General features: G+C 36.5%; 1 protein-coding gene across 7 annotated transcripts in view; it reads left to right on the top strand.

Annotated features, from left to right (window-relative positions):
* The window catches only part of GALNT18 (polypeptide N-acetylgalactosaminyltransferase 18), a 345,491-nt gene that overhangs the window by 124,259 nt on the left and 205,356 nt on the right, over positions 1-15,876 (top strand). The window lies entirely within an intron of this gene.

The raw sequence follows: 15,876 nt of genomic DNA, 5'->3' as shown, positions 1-15,876 counted from the left end.
AGATGGTGTATTACTTAATTAGTTTGTATTCAGCCATCAGTCAATTTTACAGATTCAGATGGCTTTAAAAAGTGTTAATTCAATGTTATTTGTCAAAAATATGTACTGTTCCATTTTTTCAGGCCTGTCTTTGAATTTTGCTAAGACATTAGACACACATTTTGAGGGCAAATTAAAATAAGGTTGAGAAGACTGTAGTTCATTTTATGTATTTGGAATTCATTTAGGCTTCTTCATTCATTCAGAAGGTATATCTCTGCAGAGCACTGTCTTAGCAAAGTACCTGTTTAATCATCAAAATGTCTACTCCTTACAAATTGAACGCATTTGGACTTTAAAAAGAAAACTTTTTCTGAACTGCTGAATATTCTCTATGCAAGTTTTTTCTCTATGCACAATTGCTGTATTCTTCTCAAAATTGCTTTTAAAGGTTTTCACATAGATTGAATTTAAATATTTAAGAACTTCTTTTCATGATCCTCAGAGATGCTTACATGTATTTCCTAGGGGTGGCATTGAGAAACTGGCAGAAAACTTGCAGTATTAAAATACAGATAGAGACACCTGAAAATAATGTTAGATGTTATGTAAAATAATACTGGAAATATATTTTTCCCCTTTTAAATCTTGATAGTCTCTCATTACATAATCATTTCACACCAGCAATGAATTTGTGGGGTGGAGACTTGTCAAAGCCAGATATGCTTTATTGGTATGTAAGACAGAATCCTTTGACTGTTTCTGTTAGGTAACTCCTAGAAGATACCGACAAGTACTAAGTGTTCTCTCCGGTAAGCTTGCAGATCAGCTGAAAGGAATATACTTAGAGTTCAGTATCACTTCTGAATGATAGTTTTCTTTGCATCTGTCAGCAATAAAGGCCACCATGCTTGCTATATGAAGTGTGAGTTAGCCTAAGGAAGACAGGGACTGTATTTTTGAAGAGCATATTTAGGTGGGATTGGTTGAAACAGTAATGGTCCTAGCCTGCTATAGAAACGGCTATACTTTTAAAGGGGCTGGTGGGAGAAAAGTTTTATCCAGTCCTGAGAAAACAAAGGTTCCTTGGGGATAGCAGGCTCTGGGAGGGGGACCCCAAGAACAGGCGCTCTAGCCGCCTCAGCCATTGCTGAAATAGTCATTGGTTTGCTTGGGGTATGTTGTTCTGTAGTGAGCCTGCCAAAATGAATTCAAGTGATATTGGAAACTTGGACAATGGAGAATTGTGCCCTATTTTTAGAGAGAGAGCATTTGTTCGAAACATACTTAGACATTTAGAAGTGTGGGAAGGGAAACAGGCTATGTACATACAAGTATAACACCAGTTCTGCCTTAGGGATGTGATTACTCCTGTTATTATGATGTCCAAATGCTTCTCAGTTTTCTAATGCATTTATGCTCACACTGTTCCTTCTGAAACAGGAAGACACTTAATTGCTATTTTTCTCTTAAGGAGCAGAGACATATGGGTGTGGGTGTCATATGCCTGAGGATGTCCATAAAAGTGCTGTGAATTGAATCCAAGGCTCCAGACTGGGAGGTAGATGCACGTAATTGCTGTCACAGTTCTCTGCCTTTGAGCTATCCTGTGTTGTTGTGAAACCATAATCATGCTGAAGTGGGATTGTTTTTCCATTGCTTTGTAAACCTTCTGCATGTATCTGAGTATTGCTAAAGTACTTACAGTCAAAGAGATGAGTTATGCCATGTTATGTTATCTGATGTTCAATTTTTTCCCCTTAGATTTTTTTTGAGAACCTTACCTTGAAATGCATGTTGTGCACTGAGCTGAAAAATTTTCTTTATTGAACTTAATAGATTTCTACCAAACTATAGAACTTCTCTAAATGATGAAATTCCATTTTGTTAGGATGTAACTTAGTCTTTACTAGTTTTATTTTCCAAGCTGTCAATTTATTATTATTATTTTTTTATATATATATACTACCTTAAAACAGGTTTTATTTTTGTTTAATGAGGGCGCTAGCTTGCTACCAAGCTATAAATGGAGAAAGCTTCAGAAAGTGAATCACATTAGTGACTGAGCAACCAATCTTCTGCTTGGATGTGTGAGGCTACTTCCATATTACAGAAATAAAAATATTTCCATAGCAACCTATTAAAAGCACAGAATACTTCTGCTGTGTAGGGTTTTCTGTTGTTACATCCTTACTGTGGAGATCTTTGACCACTGTAACTGAGCCACTGAAAATAGCTTGTAAGAGCAAAACAACATCCGTTTGTTTAATTAGGAGTTTATACTGCATATCTATTCTTTCTTGTAAGTGACTGTACGTAGTTATTAATTAAATTAATTCAGGTTTCTAAAACATTGCATTTCAAAATGGATACCTTTTTTTTTTTTTTTTTTTTTTTTCCCCACGTTATCCAGCATTTCTTTTGTGTCTTGATATTCCAGAATCATCAGACTGGTGGAGCAAAAGATGGTAAAAGAAAAGAATGTCTCAGCTGACACTTAGATGTGTTCAAACAGCTGGTGGAGCTACTCTGTGGTTTACCATAGCAGAAAGGTGCATCAGTGTTTATTTTCACGTAGGGGTGGATGTTTCTGTGAGGGCGTTTATCAGGATTGTGGAAAAAACATAAATATTCAGGTTCTGCTTCAGTGATGGAAGGTGCGGGTACGTACACATTCAAGGCATTCCTAGCCTTATCTTTCGTGGTGTTCCAAGTAATTTGTTACAGCAATTGTTATGGGTTGGCAATAACAACAATTAAGACTCTTGACTTTTCCTGTCATACGGAATTCTTTGATACATTTGATACATTCTTTGATACTAGATTAAATAAAACTGAGCAACAAAATTGCATTCGACTGCATAAGCAAATTGAAAAACCTGGCATTGTTCATGAGTGGCTTCTTGTTCATCACCTTGTAGATCAGGTTTCCCTGTTGCAAGATAAGAAATTTCTGTTACTTACCTGGTGGGATTTTCAGTTCTGTGCCATTTGTGCTTAGCCTTTTTATTACTTTTTGCTTCTAGACTTAATAAGTAATAATTAACATAATAATAAGTAATAATTAACATAATAATAAGTAATAATTAACATCTAAGTTTATTTATTTAAATATCAGAATGCAAGAAAGCTCTTTGATTTTTTTTAAACTTGAGAAATTCTGTGTCCGCTATGCATTGTCTCTTGCTTTGTTACAGTACTACCCAGTCCATTGCTTCCTGTCTTACACCTCTTTACAGTATCCCAGCCACAATATCACTGCTCTGACTGCATTTAAATTTGTTTGTATTCATGTGGTGGAATAATAAGGAAAGATAGAGAAGGTGATATGTAATTTGTTTTAGAAGTGATATAAAATAATATTGATTTGGCTGAAAGAAATTTTTCATTGTGTGTTCAGCTTATTTTGATAGTAATAACAGAAATAAATGAATCTTGTTCCAAAGAGTCTTGCGGTTGACTCCTTTACTGCAGTCTTACCCGTTTGCCATTGCAAAACCTAATAGCCTGACATAAGTTTTTAGGTAGAGGTCTCTCGGAATAGAGTTGATTGAAGTGTGACCTCATTTGACATGCGATGTAGTAACTGTGATTAACAAAGAACATGAAATGGCAGGGAGTGCTATGCTAATCCTTTCATTTCACTGTTATACTTATGTGGAGTACTTGCTGTTTTAGTTCAAAGTGATAAAAATATTTTTTATTGGAATTTATTTATTGAAATAAAAAATGTTAAGAGAAAGTCCAGAAAAGTTGGGTTCACTGAATGAGTGTAATCAATTTGCAGCAAATTACTCAGTATAACTGGATGATACTATTAATTTTGATTTTTCACTTCATGGGCTGGTATATTTTGAGATTAACATAGAAAATGCGTACTTGTCAGTGCTCAACTCAGCCATAATATCAAACCACTGGTATCAATCAAATGATACCACGTTATATTCATGTTTCTATTTGGTTTAGGAATGGTGATTGTTAAGGCTGCTTACATAGCAATAACATTTTGTTATATGCATACTTGACTGGTGTTTGTATATTGATATGATTGATAAACCAACGTGTATGCATAAATTAAATTTAAGACATGTTTTGTAGATTCTTGCTGAGTAATTAGTTTATGTAAAAAAATATTTGCAAACTGCAGGAAGTGGAATCTAATTTGCTTTCCTGAACCTTGTTGGCAGTCAGACTTTAAGCTGAGAAAAACATCTGTCTGTATGTGTTGGACCCATTTGTGAACCTCCAGCCTATCTCAGCTGCCATTAGCTCTTTTGGGGTTGGTGTCCAGAGGCATCTTTGAAGAGCCGTCAGTGCATCTGACAGGTGTTCATGCTGCAGTGGCATTATCACTGTGCAGTGCAGATACCTATTTTAAAATAGCTGTGACACCAGTAAGCCCTCAGGCTAAAAATTCTGAGAATAAATTCAAATAGCTTATCTTTAAGGCTGCATGCAGTATATCAAGGGAAAACTTGGCCTCTGGAAATCAACTGTTAGCTTAGTTAATGGCTAACATGTCCCAGTTTGATGTGTGCTTGGACTGAAACTCCATCCATATTTCAGTTGTCTTCTCTCACTTACTTGTTAAGGCGTTTTCCACGGGAATCCTGATGCACTACTACCTCCATTCACATTGTGGGGGTTCTGAGAAATGTGTTTCCTCATTGCTGAAAGAGCTTACTATTTTTTCTTTTTATGCCATTTCTCTTTCTTTCCAACACTTTTGTCATATTTATTTACCATTAATGGATCTCCTTTCTTTTTCATTCTAGCATTAAGAGTGTTTTTCAATTAATTATCTGTGTTTTTTACCAGGAAAAAATCACAAAATCACAGTGTGTAGGAAAGTCATGTTATACTAAAATAATTGGATTTCAGAGAACAAATACAGGCATATTTAAAATAAGAATGCAGTCACAGCTTTGTCCTTCTTGAAAGATAATTTTATTCATAGTGTTCTAAGCACATAAGTATTTCAGGTTGATATTCTCCTTTTCTACTAGCTTTCAAACTTGTGAAATTACATTGAATTGTAATAGACAATGCTTTTGGCAGTACGTACATAATTCCAAACAGTGTCTTTGCTTTGTAAAATAAGCAGCTGAACTTCATCCCATGGCAAAATGCATGTTTAGTACGATTTGGTGTGAATAGACACCAAGTTTCATGGCTCTATAGTGGATTTAGCAAACTGAAGGCATTCTACTGCAGTGACCAGGAGCCCTTAGCCTGCTTTCTTCTGAGTGAAATCCCAACTTTTCTGAGGCTCAAAGTAATACGTACTTTTTTGTTTGTTTTATTTTTACTCTCTGAATCTGCTAATATTCCTGCAGCTGTCTAATATGTCAGTCTACTTGTCTCAGTAATTTCCAGGCAATTCCATATTTTTTCTTTAAAATTCTTTAAAGAGAAGATGTAAAAGCAGAAACCGAAAGATTTATTCAGTTGATGGCAGAAATGTGTTCAGGTTGCATCATTTCTGTGTTCTGTCATAGACTTTTAAGGTTCACGGTCTCCTTGCCTGAACTCCGTGCATGTAAAATTTTTGCTTTTTTTATGAAAGAATAAAATTCTTGTATGGTATCCTACTAGGACTCGCTGGTGTGCCTTTACCAATGTCAGTTGCTGGCTCTTCTCAGCTTTGTGTTTTTACTTTGCCATTCAGACCCCTTAAGTCTGCTGACTGATTATCAGCAGTCTATTACACATGGTTTAGATTGGAAAAGCATAGTAACGATGTGGGAATGTAATGACTAAACAGGAGATAGATTTAGGTGTGTTACACATGAATCTCTTTTGTAGTCATTAAGAGCTGTGCTATGACCAGTACTGGGGAGCAAAAATAGTAATCGATTTTTAATTATAAATGTATTGAAGTGAAAATTGGAAAGTGTCTCCTATGTATTGAGAAAGAATACTCAAAAGACCCATCGTTAATATGCTGATGTGTTTTGTAAGAGTAAGTGTGCTCCTGGAGCTCATTCTGGGCTCCAAAGAAGAGGCATGACAGGCACTTACGCATGCGTGACAATTACTTGAATACGGCAGATGTGAAACTTCAAGGCCAACTGCCATGAAGCAACTTCTTTGTTCTAACTACTGATGTGTTAACTGATAATGCCTGTGTCTTCTGTACATGTATAAATGTATAGACAATCAGTAGCACTTGGATTTATTGACAATATTAACAATACAGTGTATCAAATATATGAAAGGTTGGAGGTAGAGGGATTCTGATTCATTCCATTATAGCTGGGATTGATGTATGTGATTTTTCAAGTATAGATTTTTTTTCACAGACCCTTCTCAAAATATTGTGTTCCAGAGCACTCTTACTTCAAGCAGACCTTTCATGTATGAGTCAATTATATGTTTCTGTAAAACAGTACATCAACTCCTCTTTTAGTCAAAATAGCTTTTAAATAATATGTGTATATATGAGAGGACAGCATTATAGATTTGAGTATTAAATGTGTTCAATGTCATTGTTACTTGGCTTGATATTCTATTTTACCTAATTCTGAAAGATCTAACCAAAGCTCTTGCCCGCTTTCCTGTCTGTGTAACCTGAGGCAGGCAGGGTCCAGCTCCATCTTGCTGTGGAGTAGACTGAACCTTGAACAAGTGAAAGATGGAGAATCTAGGGGGCGTTTAGTTTTACTTGTTAAGTCCAGTCACATGTGATGAAGTTGTGATCAATATGTTCTTTACTCACAGCTGATCAGGCAGGATTTCTGTCAGTGAGCATACCTTAGGGCATTATGTACGTGAATGGTGGAGAAGGTATGCTGGCTAGCAGATCATACTGTGCGAGAGAGTCATTGGATTTTTCTTCAATGCCTTTTGCTTGCACACCTCCTGAGGTATTCAGGCCAATGAAAGCTGAGAATGGCAAAGCTTTCTTGTACTTTGTGCCTTTTCTGATAAATTAGTTAGTCTGCTTAAAAGACCTCTATGGCAAATGGCCATTTACTCTACTTTTTCTTAGCAACTTTAACTAAAAAGTTTTGTTTCATAACCCCTGCATTTCAGACAACAGAGTAAATAACAGACCTTAAGGAGGGAAAAAAGAAGTTTTCTTTTTCCCACTGTAAATTTAGTAGCATCCACCTCCTCTTCATTCTTGTTGTGTCTGTGTGAACACAAGCTCCTCTGCATCTCTGTGGGTTGTTTTTTTTTTTTTTTTTTTAACTTTTCCTGTACAAGAGACATCATTTTTCTCTGTCCTAATTCCCTTCTGACTTAAAATGCAACAGGAACATTTGCAAAGAATAAATCTTTTCAGTGTATTGACAAAGCTACTTCAGTAATTGTGTTAGCTGAACTAGACAATGAGGCTGAAATCCTTCTTGAATTAGGGTTTATGTAACTCTAACCCAATTCCCAGCTAAGCCTCGCAGACTAAGCCAGAACAGTGAGCGCATATGTTTTGCTGCATTTTGAAATGTGTGGCTTAATGGACTAAGCTTGAGATTTTTCAACCTGCTTTCACTGGTTTGATTCTACCTCACTTCACAGTCCTTTCCCTGTGACAGTGTTACCTGGAGAAGGAGAAAAGGTTTAGTTGGACCTGTGTGGTCATTTCCACGTGTAACAGTTCCTGATGAGGAGGGGAGGCTAGAGGAGTGTGCTATTGACTGCTGCAGCAACTTAGTTATTCTTCTGCTTTCAGAAACTCTTCCTGGATAGAGCAGAACTGTCATAGAAAAGTCTAGTGTGCTCATATAGGATTTTATTATCTCTTAAATCAGGTCGACCACTAACAGAGAAGTTGTGGTGCAGAGTGAGTAGCGTGTGTGTGGGAGAAGTCTAACCCATCAGTGAGTAGATGGATCATTGAGATTCAACTTAAAAGAGCAAATATGTGATTAACCCAACCTAGACAAGTAGACGGATACATTGGTGGAATAGAAAGAGGAGAAGGATGTTTGTAATATTTGCATGTCTGTGTCCCTTCTTACGTTCTTTTTTAAATAAGCTGGGAAGTTCAGTTCTGTAACACTGGTAATATATGAGTGTCCAGATTTGAAACCTCTCTTATTCTCCAGCATTACCAGAACTCTGGACGTTTGTTCAGGACAGGAATGAAGGCAGGGCGTCATTTCGATACCCTGTCCTCTCAAGATATGAGAGGAGAGCACTTTTACCAAGCAATTCAAAATGACACCCAGCACAAGAACAAGGAAGTGTCAAAGCTAAGGAAAGAACAGAACTAGAATTGCTCTCTGTAATAAGAATGTGCTAATAGAAGCTGTTTTAAAATACTACCTTTTAACTTAACCAATTTTTTCATCTGAAAACAAGCAAAATGATTATTTACAAACTTAAGGAGTAAAGGCCTTTAATTAAATTCCTACTGTTAATTTTCTTGACTGTAGTATTATTTGGAAAATGTTGGTGGAGTAAAAGAGTAACCAGTGAGGTAAAAATTTGCACGTTCTTTAACTTACCAAAGGTGTAGTCATGAGTGAATGTTACACAAACAATACAAGTTGAATGATTGGTAGATATTTAAAAAAAAAAAAAATTGGAGAGAAAAAAAAAAATTATAAAAGAAAATCCCAATGGTCTATGCAGCTTCTCTAAAAAAATTTATTACATATGCAGTGACATTTAGTTTTGGACAAGTTTTTTGGTAGGAAATTAGTAAGAACAGAATCAACTTGCTTTTTCACTGAAGTTTACAGTTTGAATCTCTACTTGGTAGTCACAAATCATAATAAAAATTTCTGAAAATTAGAGAACTCCCAAGCCTTCCATAGTCTGTCTTTGAATACTAATAAATTCTCTTTTAGGTTGTAAGTGGTGATTTTCAGCTTCTGAGGACAGAAAAGATTAATTGCAAAAGTCCAGTTGTTTTTTATGGGGGAAGTCTGCTTCCAGAGTTTCAGAGATGAGAATCTTTCCAGATATGATGAATATAAATTTGTTGCTGTGTTGAAATTGATTGTTGAGGCTTACATACATAAAAGATTTTCTCAGAAATCATTAGAAGATCTGCGAAGTTGCATGGGATTCTCATGGGAGTTAAACTGGTAAGTGCCAGGCAGCACCTAGTGTCGCGTTAAGGGGTGTAGCTGATTAACCGTTACGGGCCCGGTCAGATTCAGGGTACTGAACCAGTCGGACATTCACCAAAAACACATTAACCGTCTGGGGGTCCAGTCAGACATTCACCATCAACGCATTAACAGCCTGGGGGTCCATTCAGACATTCACCAAAAACGCATTAACCATCTGGGGGTCTGTGCGGACATTCACCAAAAATGCATTAACCGCCTGGGGGTCTGGTTAGATTCAGAACACTGAACTATCACGGATAACCACCCTCACCCTTGTTGCACTTAATGAGAGTTATCACAATGCAATCAAGTATGGTTTATTACAGCAACAGATAATCAGGTTCTTTTGGATTGCCGGCGATAGTGACTGTCTGCAAAAGCAAGCTAGTATGCATAAAATACACAGGTGTTATAGGTGTTTACAGGTGTTATAGATGTTGCAGGTGTTGCAGGTGTTGCAGGTGTTGCAGGTGTTACAGATGTTACAGATGTTACAGATGTTACAGATGTTACAGGTGCGCAGCCTAGAAATAAACGCGTTAAAAGGATCAAAGACTCTATAGAGATTTATAAGCAAGTATTCAGATCTCACCCAAAGGCGTCCCAATGGGGGGGGAAGAGAGGCTCAGCCCGTCGACTGATCCCAAGAGTCAGGAGGTCCTAAGGATGTTGTCCTCGGGATGGTATCTCCCCTGACGGTGGTATCTTCCCTAACATCCCCTTTCTCTTGGGCCAATTTATATTATTTTCTATCTTTTAGGTGGAGCTTGAGTGGCTCTAGTCAAGCATATCTTAGTTATGATTGGTGTAAAGTTTTCCCGTCTCCGTTTAAAGTAATAGGCTCTGAGAAATTCAGGGCTCATGCTCAGTGAGGGGTGGTCGCACCTTGGAGGCGGGTAGCTTTTGGGATGGAGGTGTGTTTTGGTATTATAATGATATTATAATGAGCAAAAAGTACACTAGGGTACAGCATTTGTCAAAACATGACAGGTCTTTGGCTTAGGATGGCAAAAAGTGCAGCTTTGTGCACAAGAACAATTGAGGCCCCATCTGATTACAGAGCCTAGCCGTGGTGTCTCCACTCCACTCTACGCTCCATGCTGTTCCTTAGAGCTAGCACACCAAGTTTCCCCAGCGCGATAGCATCTAAGGCTGGGAGCCTAGGGAACGCTCAGATAAAGCAGTTATGCCCTACCCTGAAAGCCTCTTCAATGCTGTACCTTTTCCTTAAAAATGTCAATGTTAGTTTTATTTTCCTAGTTACTTCAGGCATTTACACCACACCTAGTGTCAGGATACTGCTCCAAAAGAAAAAGGAATAGAAAACCCCATCTGGCATCATGAATAAGTTAACCACATGGTAGCTGGATTTGCAGTTTGAAGAGGAAGCTGATGATGGTTTTTATGGTCAATATTAACAAAATTTTAGGAAATTCACATTATAGATTTACATGAGGGATAAGTAGGATGTTTTGTTATACTTAACATTTATTAAATATTTCAATGAATTATTTTGTCACTGTTACAACTTACTAAAAAACCGACTTTCTCAGATTTTGAGTTACTAACAGAAATGCTGCAAGCCAGTTTCCCAAAGGGCAACAATGGTGGTAGGCAAAATACAGCCAATCTTTGACAGTGCTGAAGAAAACAAGTCAATCCTTGTTTTCAGTGTCACTGGACACTGACAGCAGCATGTCTGAATTAATATACAGAGCTTCAGCTGCATTACGTAAGCCTTATAGTTTCTTCTTACTGTTTTGTCTGAGAATATTGATTTCCACATTCAACCTTTTCCATACTTACAGTTGTTCACACTACTAATCTAATGTGATGGTGTGAAAAAATATACTAGAGCTTTTCTATAAACTTTCTTGTGTCTTATTGTCTTTTACCTCTTGGTCTTTTGTCTAGAAAAGGACTCCTTCTTGTACTGCAGTTTTGTTTCACTTTTCGTCACCTTATACTATATCCTACATGTGTGTGCATATAAATTTACTATAATTTACTATATAGTGTGTAACTTGCCGAGACTTGATTACACAAATACTTAAGTTGCTGGATAAACCCCTTATTTTTTGTAAATAATGTTTTTTCATTGCTCTAAAAAAAAATAAAAATTGTCAAGGTCAGTATTTAGTTCTTTCCTCACTTAATACCAATCTCCTTCTGGTATGACACCTGAAAGCAAATTTCTTTCCTTTGGTTAGATAAGTATCTCCTAATTACTGCACTACTTCAGCTCAGTCAGGGTACTGGTTGCCCTTATCCAGACAAAATAAAAAACTTTCTGTGGTGAAGCAAAAAAAAAAAAAAAAAAAAAAAAAAAAAAAAAAGAGGCATTTTTTCATTTGGAAGTATCTTCCTGCTTCTCATTACAAGCTCCCTTTTCATATTTAGGGCCAGAATCTGGTGGCATTAGGATGGGAATTATGTTACAGAATCACTAATTGAAGGGTAACACTTTTTCCATGCCTGTTCTTTTCATTGACTGTATTTTGTGTGTGTGTGTATATCTATATATAAATAAATAAATAGAAGCCACCACAAAACCCCAAAGCACTGTACAGACAGATCTGAAAAAACGTTTCTGGTGTGCTTTAGCCACATGTCCTTTTTTTAAGTTCCCTGTCCTCACAGTAATGGATTGAGTCCAGTCTGGAATGCAATTATAAATGTATCCACTCAGATATTTACTGTCAAGACTTAAATACTCATGTATGCAGTCCTGTCAAGGCTCAGAAGTAAGGCTCAGACAGTGATTTATCTAACCAATTATTACTTTTTCAGTAACTATCAGCATGAACTGTAACAGTCAGTCCATAGCACTGTAAAAGTTAACAAATATTTCTCATTGTTTCCTGAATTCTTGTGTGTCTACACACAGTTCCTAGTTGTGTCTATAGATGCATTGGATCTGAAGTTTGAGTCCTGTGGCAGCAATCAGCTGGAGACAGAAAGATCGGTAGTTGAGGAACATATATCCATGTCCAAAACCTGAACACTTCAGCCACATGCAATTTTTGCTTTGGAGCTGCAATAGAAATGTCTACAATATGAGACTTGATGAAATACAAGGCTAAGGAAAGTTACTTTCTTCTAATATTTTAGAATAGCAAAATACATTGAATAATCTTGTTTAAGAATATGCTGTAGGCAACAATTTTAAAGTTACCTGATTTTAGAATAAACATTCTCCTTCCTGAGTTCCATAATCATTTTCTTTATCAGTTTTTAATTTTAAATTGAGGAGGTTGACATCAGCTGTAACAAGTAGATGCAGGTAGTGAGATTTTTACATTTTCTTGTGGGTTTGTTATATTCTGGATTCCTGCCTTGACTTCTGTATTATCATGAGGGCTATGTAAAATACAGTGTTTTCTGTGCAGCCACCTATAGAACAACTGGATTCTGACTGTGAATTTGCAACTATAATACGTGTACAGTTCCTTTATGTAAAAGTGGTTTGCACTACTTAAGTAATGTATAAATGCTAAGAGATTTTTTTATTTCTCTATATGAATTTTTGTCAAGCGTATGACATCCTGTCAGATCACTGGATTATTGTGACTGGTGACAGACCAGACTGGCTATATAGTGTTTGACAAGCAGTGCATTTTAGTTGTTAGACTTTTCATTAGATATCATCAGCATGAAGCCTACTGCATGGCATGAGGGCAGCAGAAATCACTAGTGCAAAACAGAAACTCTTCTCAGCTCATGCACATGATAAGTACCTAAATGAGGTGAACTGTAATACTTTACAAATCAGTATGGATTCAGCTCCCTGCTGCAATGCTTTCCTGGTGCTCTGACTGGACTTTTCATCTAAGATACTCACGCTTCGGAATTATAGGACAGATGGTGCCTGTTGTTTCCTGTCCCCCCAGGCAGAGAAGAAAAGCTGTATTGTCAGCTAAGCTTCTCCAGACTGCACAGTGAAATAGGTGCAAATTCCATACCAGTTCTGACAGGCTGTGCTCATTTAGGGCATCTAGCCCAAGTTTCTACCACCATAAGGAAGCAAATCCATGACAGTATTTTGCCTGAGGCTTCAGAAATAAACTGCCACTATGACAAGGCTGGGGAGGGAGCCAGAGCTCTGCCTTTTGTAAAAAGGGAGGGTGAGAGAGGAAGAATGAGGTTAGTGCAAAGTTGTTTTTTTTTATTTAGTACTTTTAGTTGTGGGTGGCACTCAATCAAGTGAGAGGATACATTTTATTTTGTAAATATCAATAGCTTTCAAGTTATCAGTGTCAATGTGAACTATAATCCACTTTTTTCACTTTTTTTTTTTTTTTCTTCCAAGCTTCTCTTGCTGTCATTTTGTTTCTGATAGCATGAAGTATTACGTAGCTTTACAAAGTCTGCTCTAAAAGCTTTATCTTTGTCGTTCTGTAAACTTCACAATCGTTTAGTTGTTCATAAATTAATGTTTTATATTTAGAGCTATAAATCTAAGAATTTATAGAATTCTTATAATAGAATTAATTTTTGTATTTATTTAAAGTGCTATAGAAAGACTGTATAGCATTGGAAAAGACTTGAGATCTGACAAGAATTTTTTTTTTTTTTTTTTTTTTTTTACTTCTGTCTGTGGTTGTTGAGAGGTCTTCCATTGATTTTAGAGTGGTGTATTGAAAATTCCTATTCTGAAGATCACAGGAATACAGAGAGATTAAAACCTGCTAATATCCAATAGGACATTTAATATTCCCTTTTTTGCTCACTTTATTATTTAAAGGTATGCTAAAAAAAAAAAAAAAAGAAGCTATATCAAATTCTCTGCCACTTTAAAGAAGGAGCTTTGTATGAAACTAGAGTAGGAGTGAAAAAAATTATAGTACGTCACATTTGGGAGACAAAGTAGACGAGTTCTTATGAGCCAGGTTATTTCAGACCTCATATGCTAGAGGATTTGAAGAATGTTTTTCTGAAGGATCTTCTCTAACAGATTAATTTTATACAAATCTCAGAGTTTAGAAAGGGAGGAAGATGAGATTTTGGTTCTTGTTCAACTGGGACTCGTACGACTGTCATACAACTCTTGTTTGATTGTACTTGAAGAATAGGGTCTGTAACTCCAATTTCAAGAATTTTTTGTGAGGTTACCATAACATGAAGCTATTGGAAGCTACTACTATTTGATAAAATATAAGTGATTTATACAGGTAGGGTTTGAAGAGTAATGAGGACCAGTAACGTGATCAAATTTTGATAATGTTCTTAAGGAAAGCTTAAGAAATTTGCAGAAATTTCAGAGCTGTATAAGAAAGCAGTGTTTAGTTATAAGCCAAACTTAGAGCTAATGTGATTTGGTGTAATTTCACAAACAGATGAAATTATGTCAGTACTTAATTTCTGCATGTTTATATGATGATTTAAGTACATCAACAACATCTCTGACTTTCTAAGAATATCAGCAAAAAGGAGTACAGGTGCAACATTTGATAGTGTTATCAAAGTAGCTGAGATGAGGAGTATGTTATTTTGACTTCTTATGATATTATGATGGAAATTAAGATGTGCCGCAATAGATTTTTTTTTTCCCTTAAACACTGAAAACACTGTTTTCCTGTGATATGCTTTAAAGAGAGGCCATGGTGTGTCTTTGATCATTCTGATTAGAGACAAAACAGGGTTCTCTGGTTAATTTTTGTACTCACTTCTTGAGATTTCAGCGTGTTAAACCAAACTAAAATCTGAAGGAACACTAAACCTGGACTTTTCTATGAGCAGTAAAGAAAACTGACAGTTATTGAAGTTAGAAATGCTGTGAACGCGAAACCGAAAAAAAAATCTTAATTTGAAGTCAGTGGCAGCAAAACTCGTTGTGAGGCCCTATTACTGTGTCAGTTTTTTTTGCCTTCTGTGCATTAACATGAATTAATGAATTAATGCAATGGCTTAGGTCCCAAGTTTATCTTATGGGCAGAAATAGAAGAGCCCTTTTTTATGGATTTACTGTATTCAGTTAAACTGAAGATGAAATACTGAGGATGAAAATTTTGGAGCAACAAGAAATAGAAGAGAAGCAGGAGAGAAACAGGGATGCTGCTGTAGAGAATGAACATTTAATTAACAAACTGTCAGTTTAAAAATGAAACTTAGACTTTATTATGCACCTGTTTTTGGTAGCATAGAACAAGTGAGACTGTAGAGCACAAATAAATTGACATTTCAGAAAAAAATGTTGTAAGGAAGGGCTAAAATGTGAGCCATATAGCCATGTGTCAGAGGTGAAATGTCTTCTGCATTACCATACTTACCACTGCTTGCTTCATGTCTAATATTGCTTTCGGTGAATTAAGAATAGCAACATCCTTTCTTCTCAGGCCTTGGTGGCAGTGACCAAGGCCTGCTGAGCTTTGTCAGATGACTACCAACTTTCATTAGATTTGAAATCGAGTTTGAATCAAGTGCTGTTTGGCAACTGATTCTGAAAATTTTGTTGGAGTCTTCCATCTGGATTGTATCTTTTCTATATTGTACAGTGATAGAGTACTCTTTGTAGTATTTCTATCCAATCTGTTCTCCTCTTATACCTCACTTTTCATTACCTAAAAGCGTCAAAAAGGCCATACAGGATCAGACAAAAGATGCATCTTTTCCTTTATCCTCTTCTGAGCAGCAGCTGGGGAGAACAAGAAGAAAGAACACGAACAGTGCAAGGATGCATAATGCTTTCCATTTCCTTCTGAGACTTCAATCATTTTCTTGTTACGGATTTACTGAGACAAATGTGGTCTCCATGTCTAATAGCTGCCTGTGGATTTCTGTGCCCTGAGCTTCTGCAGCCACCTCTTGAATCTGTGTAAACTACTGCTCCATT

Source organism: Aythya marila (genome assembly GCF_965140915.1).
Source record: "Aythya marila genome assembly, chromosome: 5".
NCBI classification, from domain to species: domain Eukaryota; kingdom Metazoa; phylum Chordata; class Aves; order Anseriformes; family Anatidae; genus Aythya; species Aythya marila.
Note: the sequence above shows the minus strand (reverse complement) of the source record. Positions and strands in the feature narration are given on the sequence as shown.